General features: G+C 42.2%; 1 protein-coding gene across 2 annotated transcripts in view; it reads left to right on the top strand.

Moving 5' to 3' along the window:
* The window catches only part of SGCD (sarcoglycan delta), a 433,509-nt gene that overhangs the window by 185,830 nt on the left and 224,676 nt on the right, over positions 1-23,003 (top strand). The window contains exon 1 of one of the 2 annotated variants that reach the window (XM_056859945.1): positions 16,645-16,673. The exons of the other annotated variant lie outside the window; for it this stretch is intronic. The gene's annotated coding sequence lies outside the window, so the exon portion shown is untranslated. Of the gene's footprint in view, positions 1-16,644; positions 16,674-23,003 lie in introns of those variants that run through there. 2 annotated transcript variants of the gene reach the window in all.

Below are 23,003 nucleotides of genomic sequence, written 5' to 3'. Positions count from 1 at the left end.
ACAGTCTGGTATGGAAGGGATATAATCTAGCCTGAAAAATGAATCTGTCATTTATCTCGAACAGTATATTAAGGAATGAAAGTTCATCTCATCTTTGAGATCTATAATAAAGAATTGTTGCAGTGAAGAAGAGAGAAAATTGCAGGCAAGTGCCCTACCCTGTTCTTCCCAATCTACCAGAATAATCAGTGCCTTTTTATCAAGATGAAACATAAGTGAAAGTTTCAATAATATATTGAGCCTCAGGTCTATGCACACAACTTCCCAGCAAGTACACTTATTTATTTATTTGCTTGGAACCGCATAGTCCTCTTTGTGTAGTACACTGAGCCTTCCTTATGGATTTTTAAGTTGTAATTTGGGGAACATTCCCAATTATATTGGCATTGGCATTAGCAATGAGAACTTTCCTCTGACTAAGACTGGGATTGGCAAACTGATGTATTGAACTCCAAAATTTGAAAATAGCTATTTGACATCTATTAAAGTCCATTTCTAATATTTGGAAAGCCTGTGTCATTCCTGATGACATTGTGCTGGCCCACTAGGGCGGGGTGCGCCTGTAGCAGCACGGTGCTCTGAAGAGGCCTGCAGCAGGCAGGGCAACAGGCTGGGGTTTCTGAAGCCGAGGCTTCTACAGCTGGCAGCTGTATTAATTGGGAATGGGAGTAATAACGCAGTCCAGTAACAGTCCAAGGTCAGTCAGGGTGAAAGACAGAGTCAAGGTCGGGCCGGTCCAAGGTCAGGCAGGGAGTCCAGAAGAATTCAGGGTCGAGAAAGCAGTCCGAGTCGATACAGCGTCAGCCAGAGTGGAGTGCCGCAGGTTCGCCACGTGTTGCTTCCACAGCTTCTGCTGACTCAGCCCTCCTAAATACTTGCAGCTGTCTGGGGGAGGCAGCTTCTGTAAAGACTCACTCACTATCTTCATGACTGTCCCGGTTCCTTCTTTGTTGTTCCAACCTGGCTGAACGCCGGTGTTGTTCTGCCAGGACCCGGCCCATTTTCCTTCGACGAGTCCAAGGAGACATCTGTTCCTCATGGTCTCCCGGCTCCCTGGGCAGCTTCCTTGATGTTTCTGGGTCGGACGGCGTCTGCTCTTCTTTAGGCTGCTCTGTAGCCGGTGACCTTAAGGTATGTCTTGGCAATACATCGTCATCAGCTGTTTTATCTGTCAGTGTGGGTGGGGAAGGAGGACTCTGTCCCTGGATCTGGTCTCCGTCAGAGTCTGAATCTGTTGTCAGGCAGCCTCTGACAGACATCCTTGAAAAACCAATGGGGTTTCTAAATTCCTTCGTATGAGCCTTTTATGTTAACTAAAAATGCCTTTATCTGAGTGCTTCAGACAGGCTATTGTCAAGGACTGGGTATAGATATTGTATCACCCCTGGTTCTTAAGGACAGGGTACTTGATAGACCACCTCCTTCCATAGTGTTCAGTTAAAATCCGTTTCTTAAGCTCTGCTTTCTGTGTCACCTGCTTTCAGAGGAGGTTGGCATTGACCAGAGATGGGGCCTTTACAGTGGTAGCACCTTACCTTTAGAATACCTTTCCCATTGGGGTTCACGTGGCACTAGGGTTGTCAGATCCAGGTTGAGAAATACCTGGAGATTTTGAGGGTGGAGTCTGAGGAGCGTGGGATTTGGGGAGGGGCAGCACTTCAATGGTGTATAATGCCATAGAGACCACCTTCTAAGGCAGCCATTTTCTCCAGGTGAACTGATCTCTGTCGCATGGAGATCAGTTGTAATAGCAGGAGATCTCCAGCCACCACCTGGAGGTTGGCAACTCTACCTGGCACCTACCTAATGCTCTTTTAGGCACCAGGCTAAAACATATATTTGTACCCATGGTTTCCATCTTTGTAAACTGTTGGGCCGCCCAGTGTGGCTGCGCTGGCGGTGGGGGCCAGCAGCGCCTGGATGCCGGCGTGTTTGCCCCCATGCCAGCATAGGTGCCACCTTATTCCATGATAAGGTGGCACCTACGCCAGCATGGTGTCACCCCAGCTCCTGCGGAGCTTTGCCCCTTCCTTCAGGAATGGGCTCTTAATGCCCACGTTCTAATCTGGACCATTTTATGAATATCTTTTAACAGCTGCTTTTTTATGCAGTTTTATTCCCTGGCTAGTTTTTATGTCTGGTTATTATTGTAATTTTATGTTTCTTGTTATTATATTCTAAGCTACATTAATCAGCTCTCTGGAGAAATGATGTATAAATTTACTAATTAAATAAATAATATTTATGAACATAAAATATCAGTAATAACATGTAGAGTGAGAGAGGTTCTGCTAGTATTGCAATATAACCATAGAAAGCTGGACCTGTTGTTAGTAGACTAGAGTTATGTCTGTGATATGCCACCATAGCATGATTACAATGCATAGTACTTTATATGTTATGTATCCTCACAGTAAATGCCCATCACTGGTATGTTACAGATAAAAACATTTGTCTAGCAGCTTGTTTTTATCCCCTGATTACATGTACATGTACAATACAGAATGCTGTATTAATTGCAGCAAATGTATTAATGTTGCCAGATAGTTAAAAAAACAATCAATTATCTTGCCAATTAGTAATGTCCCCTATTTTTAAAAGTGCCTGAAATATGTGGTAGAAAAGGGATTTTGCTACTACTTTTGGCAACCCAAGTACTAGGGAGAAGGATGTTTAATTAACCCCAAAGGCTCTTGATGTAAAACCGCATTAAAATAGTGGGTATGGGGAAATAGGTGGTGCTACCTACTTAATCTCTTGCACTGCCTGTGTTAATTACTGTGTGTAAAGTGCCATCAAGTCGCAGCCGATTTATGGCAACCCAGTAGTTTTCAAGGCAAGAGACTAACAGAGGTGGATTGCCATTGTCTTCCTCTGCATAATGACCCTGGTATTCCTTGGTGGTCTCCCGTCCAAGTAGTAACCAGGGCCAAACCTGCCCTGAGATCTGATGAGATCAGGCTTGCCTGGGCCATCCAGGTCAGGGGGTGTTGATTGGTATTAGAACTCAGCTGAAAATTACAAAGACAGGGAAGCAGAAGGGATTGCAATAGGACAATGTCCACAGACACACAAATGTTAACACCTACTTTTGTGGGAAGTAGAAATTTCTCACCCCTTTCTTACAATACAGTACAAACATTTTCATTCCAATGGTTGATGCTTTAGGGAGGATTTTATACATTGCAATTAATAGCATTTGGTCAAAAGGACAGTATAAATCTGTGATACACAAGTAGGCCTGAAAAGCTGGAGTAATGTCTGTGATATGTCAGGATAGTACTACAATATTTTATAATGTCATGATCTCTTTTCTACATTTAAAAGCCTCATTTTATATTTGGTATGGTTTGGTAACTAAGAATGGATGTTAATTAATGCTCAGTTACTTCAGCGGATTGCCTTATGTAATTATCTTGGCTAGACTAGTGAGACATCAAGAAGGCATTTTGAACCAGAACTGGCTTGCCTATTCAATATGGAGAGTAGAAGCAGGACAAAATGGAAGAGACTGCTAGTATTGCTGTTTAACAGAGTTCCTGAGAGGTTTCTGATAGAAGCACTTGTTTGATACAGCCCAGTTTACTGATTCTTTGCGATGTGAAGAGCCTCATATCTCAAGCACATGTTGCCCCTTTCCTTTTCTTCCACTCTCATGTCAAGAGTTATGACTTGCACGTTGCTGGTTTAGAAAGTCCTCAACTTAACTCCATTTTATTCAAAATAAGATGTATATTGCTGCAGTCATGTTGGCTAATCTCAAACTGATACCTAGTGAAAATTGTGGCTCCTGTATTATTATCTGATGATCCTACTACCTTACCCCTTCAGCTCATTAAAATGGTGCCTCGCATCCAAGTGACATTTTTGAGCTAACAGAATGCCTGCTTGACTTGCCTGGTTGCATACTGTACTTCAAGGACCTTGCTAATTGGCTTATTAAAATCACTCTCTGATGTGCTACATATGGGCTCAGCTCCGATGTGTCAGACGGCATTATACCCCCTTGAATTCAAACAAAAGAACATGTCAGTGGTTGAAACAATCCGTGTTTCTTTCCTAATAGGACTAAAAAGTGAAGAGGACAAAAACGAAATACCTTTGCTGTTCACAGGCTCCTTTGTACCTGAGTAGTTTCAGAGAGTAGCCGTGTTGGTCTGCAGTAGAACAGCTAAAATCAAGCCCAGTAGCACCTTAAAAAGGTAAAGGTCCCTTGTGCAAGCACCGGGTCATTCCTGACCCATGGGGTGACGTCACATCCTAACGTTTCCTAGGCAGGCTTTGTTTTACGGGGTGGTTTGCCAGTGCCTTCCCTAGTCATCATCTTCCCTTTACCCCCAGCAAGCTGGGTACTCATTTTAATGACCTCGGAAGGATGGAAGGCTGAGTCAACCTTGAGCTGGCTACCTGAAACCGACTTCCAGCGGGATCGAATTCAGGGCATGAGCAGAGCTTTTGACTGCAGTACTGCAGTTTACCACTCTGTGCCACGGGGCAGAACATCAAAATTTTCAGGGTATAAGCTTTTGAGAGTAAAAGTTCTCTTCTTCAGATATCTGATTAAAGGTGTTTTGCCTCTTGAAGGTGTTTACCCTGAAAATTTTGTGGGTCTCTAAGGTGCTACTGGGCTTGAATGGAGCTCTTTGTACCTGGGTGAGAGTTAATCTGCAACTGTACCATTATTTAGCCTGAGAAGCAAGCTTCAAGGCTTGTTGTTTGCCAGGGCTTTTGATAGAGTATGAACAGGGTTGCCAACTTTGGGTTGGGAAATACCTGGAGATTTTTGGGGCAGAGTCTGAGGAGAGTGGGGTTTGGGGAGGGGAGGGACTTCAATGTCATAGAGTCCAAATACCAAAGCGGCCGTTTTCTCCAGGGGAAGTGATCTGTGTCACCTGGAGATCAGATGCAATAGCAGGAGATCTCCAGCCACCGCTTAGAGGTTGGCAACCCTAGGTATGAATACAGGCATCTTTAAAGGGAGGAGAGAGGTATTTGGAGTTTTGCATTCTATTTGGCTTTAATCTGTAACATTTTAATTAGTACCTGTAAGCAGCTTTGAACCAAGAGAAAGGTGGGGTGCAAGTATTTTAACAAAAATAATAAAAGCTTATGTTTCTCTCTCTGTATGTAGGGAGGTTATTCTAAAATGTCCAAATGCAAACAAGATAACACTTGTAGGGCACCTCTGGGTATTTAACTTGTATTGTCAATGAATGAAGAGGAGAGGTAAAAGTAGAGCAGTGGGATAAAAGACAAAATTAGAAATTCTCAATATCACATCTGTATTATAGAAAACCATTTCCCCCCACATTTGTTTTTTTTCCCTTAAGTCCTTTAAGAAACACAGAGGCTGTGTGTATCACAAACCAGTTTCTCTTCTTCATCGGTAGTGACACCCACTATATGGTGTGTGACTCTCCTACAAAACTGAATATAATAGTAATATGAGCTTGAAAATTATACCCCAAATAGTTTACAGTGGGTCCTCACCAGTCACATGGTGATTCATGATTTCACTTATTCATGGTCTAAAGTCCAATCACGTGATGTGGTCTCCAGCCTGTATTTACTTATACTGCACTATCATCTTAATCACTCCATCATTATTTTTTGTGGAAAATTTAGTTGTTTTGCTACTTGGAACCAGCAGAACCTCTCTTATAAGGAAAATCTGATAAAAATCTATTGATGGCAACTAGACTCTTTCAGGCTAGCAAAGATTTGTTGAACTGGGGGTGGAACTGAGTATAGTAAGTGCTGGTTTTGTGAGATAGGGAAGGCAGATTTTCCCATATTTGGAGGATATGTAAACAGGCACCAGGAAACAAGAGCTGGAAATTATATCAGTCATACGGGAGAGACAGATTCCCTATAAGTCACAGAGCTTACTGTTAAATTATTATCATAGTCTGATTGGTCTTTGTTAGGAACTGGAAGCAAACAAATAATAACAACAACAAAGCCCCAAAATTCATGACTGGCTGATGTAGTGAATCTCTGATGGTTGCCACTGGGCCTGTCCCTGGTGAATCCTCCCCCATTGAGGACATGTCAGAGGAGGGGGGAATCTTCTAGGGCTATTCTGATCTTCCCCTCTACTCCTGCCTCACCCAGAAACCAAGGCTTGGCCTTATAATTTTAGTTGCCTTGCAACCCCCAGCCGAGAGTTCAATGGACTTTCTTTTCTTAAAGTTACAGGAGTTATTTCTGTTACTTTGGAGAGTTTTAATCCACTGATGGTTTTGTTTGTTTGTTTAGATTTCAGATTTTTCTGCAATCATGGGACTTCCTTCAGGTTTGTAGAGAAATACCCATTGTCTGACCCTTGCTCCATTTTGAAGTTTTACCTATCATATTCTCTATAGCACAGTTAGCACAGTTCTCTATAGCACATATTCTCTATAGCACAGATATACTGAGGACTGAGAGTTGTGCAGAAAATGGATCTTGCAGCAAAGTGTGAGAAATTGAGTTCTTAATTTTACATGGTTTTTATGGCTCCGGTAGACATGGCGGCTTAAACCTATTGCATATATCTTTTATTGTAAATAAATATTTTTAAAGGTGTATTGCAATAATCAGGCCACAAAGTTACAGTTCCATGGATCAGCATGGTCAAATTGACAGTCCCCAGATTGTGGGAAAACGTATAAACTAAATTCAGTTCGAAAGATGTAAATGTTTTGCTTTCATAGACACCTGCTTCTCAGTAATAAAGTTAGGTCCAACAGAACTCCCAAACTCTTTATCATATCTGATAAAGAAAGCTGAATCCATCCAACTTAGAGAGCAAAACCCACTCCATGTCAGTTACCTTGCTAACCAGCATCACCTCCATCCTGCCAGGATTCAATTTTGGTTAATTCACTCTTAATCAATTGACCAGGACAGTCAGTAAGGTTGCCAATTGTCCATTGGTGGTGGGAAAACTCCCATCATACTGCTGCTGCTCAGTTGGACAGCTGGTAGAAAATGGCAGGTGTCATGGAGGGTGGAATGATGCTGCTTCTTCTGGTGCAACCTGGCAGTGATGTCACCATGTTGGGTGATTCACATTTGCCCAAAATTCTATGATTAAACCACAGAGTTTTGGGGAAATGCTAGGGTGTACCCACCTCCGCCCCCTGCATGATGGCATCATTTCTGGTTCACACAGGAGATGGCATCATCACACCAGGGCCAGCAATTACACCCCATAAGTCCCCACTTCCTCCATCTCCCCATCTCTGTTCCTCCCCCATCTCCTGCCAGTTGCCAGGCTGGTTGCCAACCCTAGCAGTCAGCAAGTACTTAGAAACTTCCAGTGTTCTAATCAGGGGTGCTCATGTATATAATAAAAAACATATGAGAACATAAGAAGAGCCTTGCTGGATCAGACCAGTGGCCCATCTAGTCCAGAATTATGTTTTACACAGTGGCCAACCAGTTACTCGGAAAGGCCAGCAGCAGGGCATAGAGGCTTTTCTCTGATGTTGCCTCCTGGCAATGGTATTCAGAGGTTTACTACCTCTGAATGTGGAGTTTCCTTTTAGTAATAAGGGCTACTAGGTATATCTTCCATGAATTTAATCCCCTTCTAAAGCCCTCTGTGTCTATGGCCATCTCTATATCCTTTGGCAGCAAATTCCCCATTTTAATCACTTATTGAGTAAAGAAGTATTTCCTTTTGTCCATCCTGAATCTTCCGCCCATCAACTTCACAGGATGCTCCCAAGTTCTGGTATTTTGGGAGAGGGAGAAAAAGTTCTTTCTGTCCACTCTCTTTACTCCATGCATGGTTTTATAAACCTCTATCATGTCTCTTTGGTCTACAGAGAACCCAACCCTTTTGTTACATCCTGCAGCAAGTCCCATGGTAATGATCCTTTTACCATGCCATCACGTTCTGTGTCTGGTCAGTTGCAAAAGACTCAAACCACTTCAGGGCCTTATATCCAACTTCCAGATCAGGAGTAATGAGTGATCAATAGGTCCATAATGACAAACAATGAAGCATTATCAAGCTAGAACCACGGAAGCTGGCCTATAATTAGCCAGCACTTGAGAATCAAGTATAGATTCTTTCAACAGAGGTTTCGTTACTTCCTCCTTCAATACTTTAAGGAAAATTGCCTTAATCAGTGAGGAATTTACAGTAATCTAAGGTGACTCCTTGAAAGATTTTACTAGAATTGACTGGCAAGGGGTCCACATCACAAACTGTGGGTCTCATAGAGTTCAGGATGACCAGACTGAAATGATTCATATCACTAAGACCAGATGGTACAACAGACACCTTTATCACATGACACATTGTTGAACAGACATCCGAGTAAAAGTATATCTGAGTAATTTTATCAGCCCCAAGGCAGACAGTAGTAAACCTTTAATACCATGCAAGTTCAAGGATCCTCCAGTCCCATTCACATAGCAGCGACTGTGCCTGAATGAATGCAGGTGTATGTAACTGTGCCTGAATGAATGCAGGTGTATGTAAATAAAATGGATTTCTGGGAAAGCTGCCATTCTGCAGTGAGGACTGCATCCAGAAAACATGGGAAAGCAAGGATGAATTTGCAAAGAGGATGGAATATGAGATAGCTACTCAGAAGCAAAAAAAACAACATGTACGAACAAGCTCTGAGTCAGACTTAGGGTTGCCAACCTCTAGGTGGTTAGGAAAACTCTAGTACCAGGCTCACCAAACAAAATAAATAATTACACAAGCAAACTATGCAAACATGTATTGTGAACGTAAACATCTACAAACAAGTGCAAACATCAAAGAGAATATATACAAGTGAATCCACAAGGGAGAATTGGAAAGTCTCTTTCAAGGTAGGTCTCTATCAGAGTAAGTGAAAGTCTTATCTCAAGGTAGTTTCTTCAGATAATAACCCCAAGTGGAACAAAGGGGAGAAGGTCCACAATAACGCCGTCCGGATGTTCACGAGCGTTTTCACTGCGTAATTGCAGCTTCATCAGCTAATATCTTCTTAATATATATCATTTATCTATAAAATGTAATAATAATTAATAAAAAAAAATTTTATATACTAAACTACCATTGTCTTTAAATATATATTAAAAGCTTATAAAATGAAACATACCTTAGTAGATGCAATAATAGTTTAATACAAGTATTCAGTCTAAATGCACCAGAAGGCTGCTCAAAATGGCTACAGTTAAAGTTGCATAAGAAGTGCTATCTAATATATTCAGCTAGAACAGAGGGATGAGTGGCAAAGGATGGATTCTGAAAATACTTATTACTTACTTACAAATAACACGATAGGTCTAATTCATTATTGAGACCAAAAGGAAAATATGACTTGAATAAATAAATGAACTTGCTTTCCTGTCTCAGTAAGATTTTTTGCACATTTTCCATATCAAAGCTGTTACCTTTATAAATCCAAATAACAAAAAATCTAAGATCATTTTCATTATGTTGCTTTTCGATGAAATGGGAAGTCAGGGGTGCCTCAAAATTACGGGACCTAATCCTGGATTTATGCTCACCAATACGCAGTTTGACTGCGCGTAATGTGCTGCCTAAGTAGAGTAGACCACATTTGCAAGTGACGCAATAAACCACGCAGCTCGTGGAGCAATTCGAGAAATGTGTGATTTTAAATTTAAAATCCGAGGTGGTTGATGTAAACTCCTTTACAGGAAGACTCAATGGGCACATTGAGCACGAGCCGCAGGGGAAATGACCAATAGTTACAGGAGGCAAGCGTCTGGATACAATGTCGGAGCGAACTAGCTTGTCTCTTAAAGAGACATTCCTTTTTAAGCCAAAAAGAGGTGGAGCAGAACAACCTGGAATAGATGTAAGCATATGCCAATGCTTCTTAATTATTTGCTGAATGGCATTAGAGTGCCGACTGTAAGTTAGGGAACAAAAAACTCTCTTTTCAATGTTAGTTCTGGAGTTTTCTAACATGGATTTGCTGTCCCTCATATCAGTCTTCAGCTTGGCATTGGCTATAACATGGTCAGGGTAGCCTCTCTCGGAAAGATCTCTTTTAAGATTAGCTGCGGCATGTTCAAAGTCCGAATGTGTGGTAGAATTGCGCTTAAGACGGATGAACTGACTGAAAGGCAAATTGTTTCTAAGATGCAGTGGATGGAAAGACAAATAATGTAAACCAGAGTTGCGGGACATGGGCTTCTTATAAGGTCTAAAGGCAAGGGATCTATTGTCATCAACATATAATTCCAAATCAAGAAATTGAATCTGTGTAGAATTACAAGTACCAGAAAACTGAAGATGGGGATCTAAGGTATTGATCCATTGAATAAATTTGTAAAAGGAGTCAGAAGATTTAAATAAAAACAGAAGGTCATCTACAAAACGTTTGTACAGAAAAATATCATCCTTAAAAGGATTATCATTGTACATGTATTTTCGTTCAAAATTTACCATATAGAGATTGGCAATCGCCGGGGCGCAAGAGGCACCCATGGCAACCCCTTTGATTTGAATGTAAAAATCAATGCCATATCTAAATATGTTGTTTTCCAAAATAATGTCAGATACATCGAGCAAAAAATGAGTGGGAGGGAATGGATCCAGACGCATGTCTAAAGAATTAGAAATGATTCTAGGTGGTGGCTGGAGATCTCCCGCTATTGCAGCTGTTCTCCAGGTGACAGAGATCAGCTCACCTGGAAAAAATGGCTGCTTTGGAAGGTGGACTGAATGGCATTATACCTCATTGAAGTCCCTCCCCTCACTGAACCCCGCCCTACTCAGGCTCCACCCCCCATAAATCTCCAAGTATTTCCCAACCTGGAGCTGCCAGCCCTAGTCAGACCAGACAGTTTATATGTTAAGCTGCATTGAGCTCCATAAAGAAAAAAAGGTGGCTGATAAATTAATTAAGTTAATAACTCCCCCCTGGAGGGGGGGAGCTCAAGGATTATAACAGCACTGATGAGTGTTCAGTTGCTGCAAACATGGTCCCATTTTACTATGAGCTAAGGACATGCTGGTAAGTATATTATACTTAATGGGTCTATGATATTAACGTTGCCTTTGGTAATTGCATAATGGATTGTCTATATTTATATTAAAACTGTCAGACATCTCAACAGTTCATTGGTTGTTAAAGATACATGAATATAAACTACATTGCGAACTATTTTTTTCATTGAGCAACAACAAATATTTTCAGCTAAGCCATTTTTGCCTTAGCTGTTTTCTTCCTTCATCTACGATTGCCAGCAATATTTTCATGCATCAGAGTACCTCAGTTTAACAGTACTTTTATGTTTCAGGGTAGGCAGACATTATTCAACTTTCATTGATATGTAACTATAAGAACTGAGAATGATAATCTGGGGTTAATGTTGACATAATTATCTGCACAAATAACCATTGCTGTCGGGAGACTTATAAAAGCTGGAAAAAATCTATAGAGATTTTATTCTTCCCACAATACAGTAGTATGTACACATTAGTAACCTGTAGCCTTGAAGCCCAAGAACAACATTTATGTATAATTTATGTGTATATATGTATCTGGTCTTTGCTGTGTGGTAATTCACAAGAGTTACACTTGTGATTGTATGTGTTTCTAAAGTATTTTATGTAGCAGGAAGAGTGAGAATATGGATTAGACATGCTTGAAATGATGCCTTGTGTTTAAGATCCACTATAGCATATTAATCAAGAAGTCCTCAGACTTCTTGAAATGTTTGGACCAATTTGTCAGGGCTGATGTTATGATAACTGGGACGGGGCATTATTAGGGGCATGGCTCAGTGGGAGATCCTATGCTTTGCATGCAGAAGGTGCCTAGTTCAATACCTGGCATCCAGTTAAAATATCAAGTTGTAGGTGATATGAAAGACTTCCAAGTAGACAATACTGACTTTGATGGGTCCCCTGTTGTCACTGGCATTCTTTTTTATTTTTAAGAACAACTGTACGGTTGTTACAGAAGGGATAGCATGGCAGAAAGTTTGGACAGAACTCCCAATATCGGGGGGGGGGGGAATCATGCAGAAATATTTTTTATCCATGTGTGAGCTCACTGTCCACATGGTGAATGTAGCATTCCTGTCATGTAAGTTAAACACTCAATATAAATCTTTATCTGACATGACACAAACCACAAAATTGTCTTACTTGGTATCAATCTTGATATGTTGTGCTGTAAAATCCATGGACTTGGATCATATGAATGAGCTATGTATGCTCGTCTCTGCCACGGAACATGCTTCCCCTACCTCTAAAACTTCTGTTTGCACAAGATCAGTGGTTTTCAGATAATCTAACTCACAGGTAGATACCCTATATACAGCTGACAACCTAAAATGTGGTCTTACTTCCCTACCTCACCTAGACGGGAAGATATTCCCTCATTGTGATAGGCCAAAAATGACAATGGGAGATAACCAGCTAGCAGTGGTTTCATTTCTTCAGTGAAAAAAAACAAAGAAAGAGACATGAAAGGGAAAGAAGAAAGGAAGGAAGGAAAAAGAAGAGAAGGGGAAGGAAGGAGGGAGGAGGAGAAGGAGGCCAGCAAATATGTAATACTGTTGCTGCCCTCAACTGTAGGCCTGGCAAAAGAAGATTTCCATCTTATAGGACCTGCAGATCTGGACCAAGTCCTGCAGGGCATGGATCTCACTAGACAGAGAGTTCCACCAGGCCAAGACCAGGACTGAAAATGTCCTGGCCCTGGTTGAGGACAGCTGGACAATCTTAAGGCCAGGGATTACCAAAAGGTTGCTACCAGAAGACTGTAATGCTGTCTGAGGGGTATATTGGGAGAGGCAGTCTTATAGGTATGTGTCATGGCCCAGACTTCAACAGGCGAAGCATCATCAGAGGAAGAGCCTGAGCAGGGAGAAATAACGGGCATTACATCTCAGGCAGCTGAGAATGCAGGGCAGGGTGAAGGACAACAGGTAGGAGTAAACACCAGCCCTGCTGAGGATTTGGAAGAAAACACAGAATCACCTCCTTCGGCACAACCAGATGCAGCTGTAACTCCACAGAAGCAGGACCCACCCAGCTCACCTGAAGCCATCAACAGCACAGGCAAAAAGGGAGAATGGAGTTGCAAAGTAAAAGGAGAAGTGCGAGCCTACAGACACTAAGAAAATGGCTCCAAGACTGTGAGTTGTCTGAGGATGAGAATTAAGGCAAAGAGAAACAGCTTAAAACCATGCTTGGAACAGACAGACGTTGCGAAAGCAATTGTTGCAAAAGGATCTCTGACTTTTGTTGCTGATGCTACTAGACATTGATAAACGGACTTCTGACCCTGTGGACCGGACTTTTGACTTTGCCTCTGCGCGCCGACTTTATCTTGGTTTCCAGCTCCTAGCGGCACCTCCCCCGTATTCCTGCATTCCTGAACTACTAACAGCCTGCTCTCAAGACTACTAACAGCCTGCTCTCAAGTAGCCAGCAGTAACCCGAGATGACCTGGCCTAGCACAGTATGAGATCGTTTAGGGCTTTGGAAGTTAATACCAAAACCCTGAACCTGATCCGGTACTCAATCTGGAGCCAGTGCAGCTGGTGGAACACAGGTTGTATATGTGCTCTCCATAGGGTTGCCAACCTCCAGGTGGTGGCAGGAGATCTCCTGATATTACAACTGATCTCCAGCCAGTAGAGATCAGGTCACCTGGAGAAAATGGCCACTGTGGAAATTGGACTCTATGTCACTGAAGTTTTTTCCCTCTCCAAACCCTCCTCTTCTCAGACTCCACCCCCAAAATCTCCAGGTATTTCCCAACCTGTATCTGGCAACTCTAGCTCTCCATGGGGCCCCTGTGAGCACCAGCACTTCTGAATTCTGGACCAGCTGCAATTTCCAGAGCAGCTTCAAGGGAAGCCCTGCATAGAGCGAGTTACAGTAGTCCAGTCTAGAGGTGACTGTTACGTGGATCACTTTGGCTAGATCAGTGTAGGACAGGTAGAGGATCAGCGGCTGGGCTTGGCGGAGATGAAAAATGCTGTCCCAGCAATATTTGAGACCTGGGCCTCCAAAGAAAGAAAGGCATCCAGGATCCCTCCCAAACTCTTGAAGGAGGGAGCCAGCACCAGCTGAGTCCTGACAAGAGTGGGAAGCTGAACTCCCCTGCCTGGACCTCCCTGACCAAGCCCCAGGACCTCTATCTTTGATTGGTTCAATTTCAGGTGGCTCCTGCTTTAACCACTTCACCACAGCCTCCAAGCACATAGGCAGATTTTATGGGACATTGTCCAGCTGGCCAGCCATCAACAGATACAGTTGGGTGTCATCTGCATAGTGATGGAATCCCAGTCCAAAATTCCTGACTAGCTGGGCGAGGGGGCACATATAGATGTTGAAGAACATTGGGGAGAGAATTGCCCCTTGCAGAACTCCACATACCAAAGGGTAATGTGTTGAAATAATCTTCCCAAATGCCACCCTCTGCCCCTGGCCTTGGAGGAATGAGGTCAGCCATTGAAGAACAGTCCCATGTAATCCGACAGCATAACAAACTATGGTTGATCATGTCAAACGCTGCTGAGAGATTGAGCAACAGTACCAACGCTGACCCTCCCAAATATCAAATCCTGTATGCAGTTCTAGGCATTCTCCCTGTCTCTGTGGTAATTGTCACCCAGAAGTGACCACAGTTTCCCCAAAACTCCACCTTCCTCTGGCGCCACCCCTAAAATATCCAGCCATTTGCCTACACAAGTTTGGCAACCCTATGGGGGTCTGATTCAGACTGGGACCATGTCACAAGGGGAGACAGGGATTAAGCCTTCCCTCCACACCATTTTCCTGACTTGAAACAGTACTGGACATGAAACATTCAGTGTGCTAAGACTTGGTGGCAGACAAGTGGTTAGTAACAACATTGGTTGAAACGGGTGAAAGGCAAAGTAAAGAGGGGTTAAAAAAAAGCTTGATCACATATTCAAGTTGCTGAGAAGAGAAAGAGGCAAAGATAGAAGATATATCAAGAGAGGAAACTGATGGGACTTTCTTCTTAAAGAACGTACAATAATGTATGATGATGGTAGTTGGAGGAAGTAGGATTGGGGAGAGATTAAAAGCTAGAAATAAGAAACAATATAGGAAGTTAAATAAAAGAGAGCAGAACTGATTTCAAACAGAGTAGGGTGATCCTCTTTTCCCACCCACCCTTTCAGTTAGGAGATGTTATTCTCCTGGTAGAACTGACTTCAAACAGAAATGAGCATGCATTTGACACATTTCTGTATTTCACTTAGAAGTGCTGCCCCTCTGTGCAGATTTGTACATCTGAACAAGCCATCCACGGGCAGGAGGAAATAAAGGAGATCCCCCCCCCCCATAATTTCTGTAATTCTTTGTGGGATCCTACTTATGTATACTAAACCAAGGTAGCTTGCTACACAAAGAATAAGTGGGGAGAAGAGAGAGCAATTTTGAGGAGCACAAGAGTTCATGGAGAAAGTTAGGGGCAGGCCAATTATATTTAATGTATTTTAAAACTTTTTTTTGATAGCATGCTAGGGAATGTTTAAGAAACAGCTAAATGTCCCACATTTTAAGCATTTAAAGCAAAAAAAAAAAAAAACCACATTCTTTATCCTAAATTATATTTTTTCTGCATTGTTACCTTGACAACTCTGCCACTGCTGTCGTTCCCCTCCCCCCTTTGGGACTGATTGACTATTGAGGAGATAGGGGAAGGAAGGACAGATTTATGCATATTTCTGTATCTGCTTCTGCTGTGCAAACACATGCCATTTTAAGCAGCAGACGTTATCTTGATCTATGGTATCATCTGGAAGTGAAAAATATCAAGAGTTGGGACCCATTCCTGACAACAGATACAACAACTTGCATTCCTAAACTCCTCCCCCAGCCCCTTTTCAGCCAAAACAACCACTTTTCATACGCAATGAGAAAATGTTTTCAAGATTTCTATGTGGGACTGTCAGGGTAGAGAAGAGTGAGAGAGCTCAGATATAATTGTAGTATTTTTAGCACCTGCAGTTTACAGCCCTGCATGTCAGGATTAGGATATAGCAGCAATGTTCTGAGAGATTCTAAAAATAAGCCTTCCTTCTTTGCAACTGAAATTAAAACAAGGCAGAAACATTGGTAAAGGAAGAGTGCCCCAAACAGAAATCAGAATTCCTCTCCTGTCTTGATAAGGAAAAACTGTGAAAGTTGACTTAACAGCGGTTGAGGTTAGCTCAGGGTCTTTGATGCAAGGCAAAAGGGGGGCAGAGGAACCTCCTGCCCTTGAAGAGCAAATATTAATAACATCCACATTTGTTACTGAAATGATTCTCCTTATAGTTTCCAATGCTAAACGCAACACAGAGTCCCTGTGTTTTGTGCAGGGGCGTGTTTGTATGTGGGGAAGGGGGCTCTGTAATGCAAAACACATGTGTTGCCAATTGATATCTGGAGCCAACCAGTAGCTGTAACTTGACCTGACAAAGCCTTTATTGAAGTAAAAGACAGAGTGTGGTTTCAAAGCAGTTCGAAAAAGAACGGGAATGCTGTTCAGGAAATTCTTCAGGCATGGGCAGGGACTTGGCTGCAGTTCTGCTGGTGGAAAATCTGACAGGGGCAGCTTCTGAAGACAGGGTAGGCCTCCTCGTGCTGTTCTGAAAGCAGCCCTGCGTCTTCGTCTCCCCACCCCTTCCCCTGCATACCCTGGTCTTTTCATCCGGCTTCTGAGGAAAGAAAGGTAAGAAGCTATTGTTCTTTCTCCATGCTTCTCTCTTGGCATTGCTGTCCCTTTGTTCTATGGCTGCAGGGACTGTTTTGTGTTCAGTCAATTGTTTCAGCAGGAGGAAGTTGGAAATCTGTTGCTCGGTCTGCTTGAGAAAGGATTACCTGCTGGGGTTGCTGCCTTTTTGACTTTTCACTGGACTTAGAAAGAGGTGCTACTTTTGGCACTCTCTCTACATAAACACACTACTTTTCCAACTTTTTGCTGTACTGTGGACACTGTGCATAAGGAAGTTTAGCTTTGAAGTTTCGCTGAGGCTGTGTGAAGACAAGAGAAACCTTCCCCTGGTCCATTTAACTTAGAGGATATTGTGAATGCTATCTGTTCACCATAACTGTAGCAAATGCGATATACTGATATATGCGGTTATTTAAATGAAAGAAGAATAAGGCTGTTGCTAAGTAGTTTGCAGTGTACATTTCGTCTTAGCATGTTTATTTCTCTCTGTGTTGCAAAAACTGTAGTAAAAACTCTGAGAAAAACTGTGTTAACTATTTGTAATGTGCTTTAGTTCATAATATACTTCAGTGTTACTTCTCCTCTGGTGAAGTTTTTCTTTTCTTTTCTGCTAAATGAATGATTCTATAATCCTTTATTTTAAAGAGTGGAAAGCATCTCTTTTTTCAGAAAGTACTGAATCCTTTTTCTATTTGTCTACCCTCAGACTAGCACAGAGACATTTATTTTTTAGGATACATTTCAGATGCCTTTGTGTCTTGAGTGTTCTCCCCCACACACCTTTTACAGAGAAAAAGAATAATAAATAAAAATATAAGTTAGTAGAACTATGCATTGGTTAGAAGAACTATGCATCTTATTTCCTAATGCTGTAATGCTGGGCAATAAAGTTTAGTCCTAATGACCTGGCATGTCTGTTTAGTGTCTGAAAGGGACTACCAGGAGGTTTGCTGACATGAAAAAGAATCAGAAGGATCTTGCATCTTCAAACTGCTTCCCCACCCCTTTTCTATTGGTCTAGCCTCAGACTAGCACAAAGACATTTATTTTTTAGGATACATTTCAGATGTCTTTGTGTCCTGAGTGTTCTCCCACACACACACACACCTTTTACAGAGAAAAATAATAATAAATAAAAAGATAAATTAGTAGAACTATGCATTGGGGTAGAAAGTTCCAGATATGTAGCATTAACAAGTGAAGACTGTTTCTTCTTTTTTGCTTCAAATACTGAATAGCTCCATCATAACTAAAACAAAATTGTTATCCACTATGGAGATGGGGCAGAGGTTTCATGAGAGATCAAGTACAAAGCAGACAGATATAATAGAAAGGTTTTGACTACTCAATAAATGGAATAAAACATGCTAGCATTCTTTTTCATCTCTGGGTTTAGATTGAAGGTGCCCCCTGGCAAAAGCAGGGAGGAAAGACAAGGAAGTTCTCTTTTCTCTTAAGCACATGACTGAAAATAGTATAACTCCTGCATTTACTAAAAAAAGATGCTCATTGTGCATTGGCACTAAGTACTTTCAGGAACCTGAACTATGGACAGTAATCCAACCACATAGGAACTGAGGATGGTAGAAAGCTTGGTGTGATCTATCCTTGGCATGCGTTTTGTAAAGTGTCCCAGGGTTGGTGCTAGGAGAAACATCAGACTGTAGTAGGGTTGCCAGCTGCAGGTTGGGAAATACCTGGAGATTTTAGGAGTGGAGCCTGAGGAGGGTGGGGTTTGGAGAGGGGAGGGACTTCAATGCTATAGAGTCCAATTGCCAAAGCAGCCATTTTCTCCAGGGGAACTGATCTCTGTCGCATGGAAATCAGTTGTAATAGAGGGAGATCTCCAGCCACCACCTGGAGGTTGGCAACCCTAGAATGTAGTGAGCAGCGATCACTAGGGATGGGAAGATGGGAGGGAAGAAGGATGGTGTAAAACTCAGGTCGCCCTCAGAATGTCCAGAACTGAGTGATCCCTCAGAGGAACAGCACAGAAAAGATTACAAAAGCAAAGTAAAAATTTTCACTTTAACACTGTACACCTGTTCAATAAACTTTCAGTCACACATTATATTTATTTTCTTCCTGTCTTCTCTTTTTCTACTCTTCTGTTCACTGTCATATGTATTAAAAATCTATAAATGTTACTGAGCTTTTTCTAGCACCAGGGTTATTATTTAAGAATCTTGTGTACTTAGATGACTAAGCCAGCAACAAGCCAAGGCAATACCTGAAGGCAAAGAACAAAGCAAAGAAGTTGCAAGTGACCTAGTTCCAAATTCTAGTCCAATGGTTGGGGATGCTTTAAATCCATACAATGTCCTCAGAACCTGATGAAGTGCTTCCTAGGGCGCTGAAGGAGTCTTAGAAGCTCTCTTGCTGTTTTTTGGAAAATGTTGGAGGATGGGGGACTTACCAGGATATTGGAAAAAGTCTTTCCATATTTGGAGAGGCACAATGTGATTATTAAATCTTAGCACAGATTTCTTAGGAATAAATGATGTCAGACCAATATGATCTCTTTTTCAAAACAGTTACTAGTTTGGTGGATCAGGGGAATGCTGCAGATGTAGTCTGTTGGGATTTTAGTAATGCTTTTGACATGGTAGCCCATGATGCTATTAATGAGAAGTTGGTGAGATAGGGACTAGACCCCATTACTGTTAGATAGATTAAAGCCCGGTTTGTAGATGATACCCAAAGGGCGATAGTTCATGGTTCCCCATCAGATGGGTAAAACGTGGCTGGGTAGTACCATCTGTAAAAAGGACTTGGAGTTTCTAGTGAATCATTAGCTTAATATGAGCCAGCAGTGTGATGTGGTGGTAAAAAAGCTAATATGATTTTAGGCTGCATTAGCAGAAGTGTAATGTTGAAGTCAGACGAGGTATTGGTACCACTGTACACTGCTTTAGTTACACCTCACCTGGAGTACTGTGTTCAGTTTTTTGGTGCCACAGTTTAGGAAGGATGTCAGTAGGCTGGAAGGAGTCCAGCACAGGGCAACAAAGCTGGTGAGGGGTTTGGAGACTATATGTAGAGGTTGAAGGAGCTGGGCATCACTATGTTGAAGAAACTCTTCCAAGGTTACATCATTGCCATTTCCCCATACTTAAGAAAATGCCATGCAGAGGATAGGGCAGATATATTTTCAGTTGCACTGGATGCCAGGACTCAGACTAATGGATATAAACTACAGCAATGGAGGAAGAACTTTCTGATATATGTTCAACACTGGAACAGTCTCCCTCGTGAAGTAGTAGATTCTCTGTCACTGGAGGTTTAAAAGTATCAATTGGATACCTATTTGTCGGGGATATTATAGCTGTAGTCCTGCTTTGGCAGGGGGTTGTGCAGATGATCATGGTTGTTCCTTCCAACTCTGATATTAAATAAAAATAATAATAAAAAATCTCAGGCAGGAACATACACAGCCCTGGCTGTAGTGCAAGGTGCCTTGGGAATTCCTGCATGTGTTAAGTGCATCTGAACACACTGGACATCATAGGAACTTGCAAGTTCAGTATTAACCATCCAGCTTGGACATAATGGCTTGGATCCAGGAATGTGCAAGCAGTAATATAAATGAACTTAGCACAGTTCTGTTTGCTCAAGATCTTGTGCAACGCCTAGTGCTTTCTTCCCTATATATCATCATGCCCAGAAATTGGTTGCCAAGATCTTGTGCAAGAAGGAATGCAAGTGGGGATACAATAAATCTTACTTTGTGGAAGCAGCAACCACAGTCTTTTCCTTGTATTTCCACTCATGCAAAAGCTCTAGCAGAAGCAGAAATATTGTACTGGAGCAAACCCAAGGAACATACCTTCCTGAATCTAAGTGTTCCTTGAATCCTGTCCCTCTCCCAACGTATGTATATGAGACCTTTTCTGCTGCACTATGGAAAAGAAAGGAAAACAGTGGACAAGATATGGGAGGACATGAGAGTGTCTATCCATTGCTAACTTCAATTGTAGATAAACAAAGATTCTGATCTTAAATTATTTTGGTCAGGTACTGGCTTTAATTTATTTCTTGGTTACAGAGGCAGATAACATTCAAAGGTAAAAGAGAAAAGGCCTGCATGTAACATGGGAAGTGTCTACTCACCTCAAACAAACACCTGTTGATTATGATAGTGTAACCCAGCAGACCCCTGGCTACATAGATCTCTAATGGAAAGTTGGGGGGATTAGGGTTGTCAGGTCCCTCTTTCCCACCAGTGGCAGATTTTTGGGGTGGACCCTGAGGAGGCTGGGTTTGGGGAGGGGAGGGACTTCAATGCCATAGGGTCCAATTGCTGAGGTGGCCGTTTTCTCCAGGTGAACTAATCTCTATCGGCTGGAGATAGCAGTTGTCGTAGCAGGAGATCTCCAGCTAGTACCTGGAGGTTGGTAACCCTTGGGGTGATTCAAAATCAATAAAACGCCAGCACCCTTGTGGCTTGGTAAACAAATGTGAAATTGCTTCAAACAGGAAAAAACAACATTCAAGGTAATAAACATTTAATATAAACACAACAACTTTACAACTAGAAGTAAAACTAAATCATAATGGCTGTGAACATAGCACAACTGAAGGAGACAAGAAGGAGACTCAGAACAATGGCAAATAACAAACAGTGCCCTGTAATACAAAGGTTGGGGGAGTACAAAATGTTAAGTGAAAGAGCAGGGCTGCTTCTTCCCCATCTGCTCTTCTGTGACTTCTGCGGCTGCTGCAGAGCTTTCTCTGGCTTAGGCCTGTAAGGAAATTAGCAATTCCCTCAGTCAAGCTCTGGGCCTTCCCTCTCCTGCTCCAGGCCAGACTGACTGAGGGGGGTGGGGCTCTTGCAGTTGGTTAACATGTGAACACATTTACTAACCACTCATGCTCCATGAGCTGCTCCCTAGGCCCTAAAGTCCAAACCTTGCAATGGAAATAAAATGCAACATGAATAGGGCTGCCAACTTCCAGGTAGTAGCAGGAGATCTCCTGCTATTACAACGGATCTCCAGCCGATAGAGATCCGTCCGCCTGGAGAAAATGGCCACTTTGGCAATTGGACTATATGGTATTGTAGTCCCTCCCCTCCCCAAACCCTGCCCTCCTCAGGCTCCGCCCCAAACACTTGCCGCTTGTGGCAAAGGGGGACCTGGCAACCCTAAACTTGAAAATGGCATGGGTTACAATAACATTTGCTGTTCTGTTTCTTTGCTGTTTTCCTCTACATTTGGTTACATCTTCCATACAATCACCTTCTTACCCTCTCATCTCTTCACTCTAGCACTGTTCTACTTGAACTCTGCCCTCCCTGCTTGTGTGTCTCCCTCCTCCCTTGATGTCACTGACTTTAGAGGTTTCTTTTACAGAAGGGTTGGGTAGTCCTGGGTTAAATGTGCGCTGAATTCTAAGATCCGTAAGTAATCTGGGATAATTTTTAACTGCTTCGTCTTTACCAGTGTGCCACTGGGCTTTTAAGAGACATGTTACTGGTATAGATTAGTTAAGAAGAGCCACTCCCTGGGCCTTTTGAAAGACATAAACAGATTATGTTTGCTGCTTATGGCCATAGTGTTACTGTACTGTGTATTTGCATGGTACAGGGACATTTCAGTAAAGGAAGAAAGTGTAGAAAAGGAAGAAAGGAATCCAAATAGCCAGAGAGGGGAGAAAGCAGTAGCCAAGGAGACTAGCTACTCAGTCCCATCTTCTTCTGTGCCTGGGGCCCTGAAAGAACTTTTGTCTGGGGGAGAGGACCATGACTCACTTGAGATTTTTAGTACTGTTTACTGTTTGGTAATGTTTGTTTAGAGTGACTCTTATTGTAAGCTGCCCTGAGTCCTGCTTGTAGAAGAAAGTAAAAGTATTTTATTTTATTAATTCATTTGTTGTCTGCCTTTCTCCCCAAGTGGGACCCAAAGCAGCTTACATAGTTTCCCTCTCCTCCATGTTATCCTCTCAACAACCCTATGATGTGAGATAATTTAGGCTGAAAGAATGTGACTGGCCCAAGATCACCCAGTGAGCTCCCTGGCATTAGTGGGGATTCGAACCCAGTTCCCCCAGATACTAGTCCATCACTTTTAACAGTTAACGTTCTTGTTTCCACCTAGACACATATAAGTGCAACAAAATAAAGGCAACACATGAACCTGTTAAAACTGGTACAGTAATCCAGTGGGCTGCATGGCATGTGCCTAAACTGATTGCTGGGCTTTTCAGTGAAGATGTCTCAGCTCGGATAAATCTTAAACTTCAAATTGGCACTAATGCATGAGAAACAGAATACTGGGCAAGGTCTAAAAAGCCAGGGGAAAATGCAGCTGATGAAATATTGGGTAACTC

The sequence above is a fragment of the Euleptes europaea genome, chromosome 1 (assembly GCF_029931775.1).
Source record: "Euleptes europaea isolate rEulEur1 chromosome 1, rEulEur1.hap1, whole genome shotgun sequence".
Taxonomy (NCBI): Eukaryota; Metazoa; Chordata; class Lepidosauria; order Squamata; family Sphaerodactylidae; genus Euleptes; species Euleptes europaea.
The sequence above is the reverse complement of the archived record's forward strand: the minus strand, read 5'-3'. Positions and strand labels throughout refer to the sequence as shown.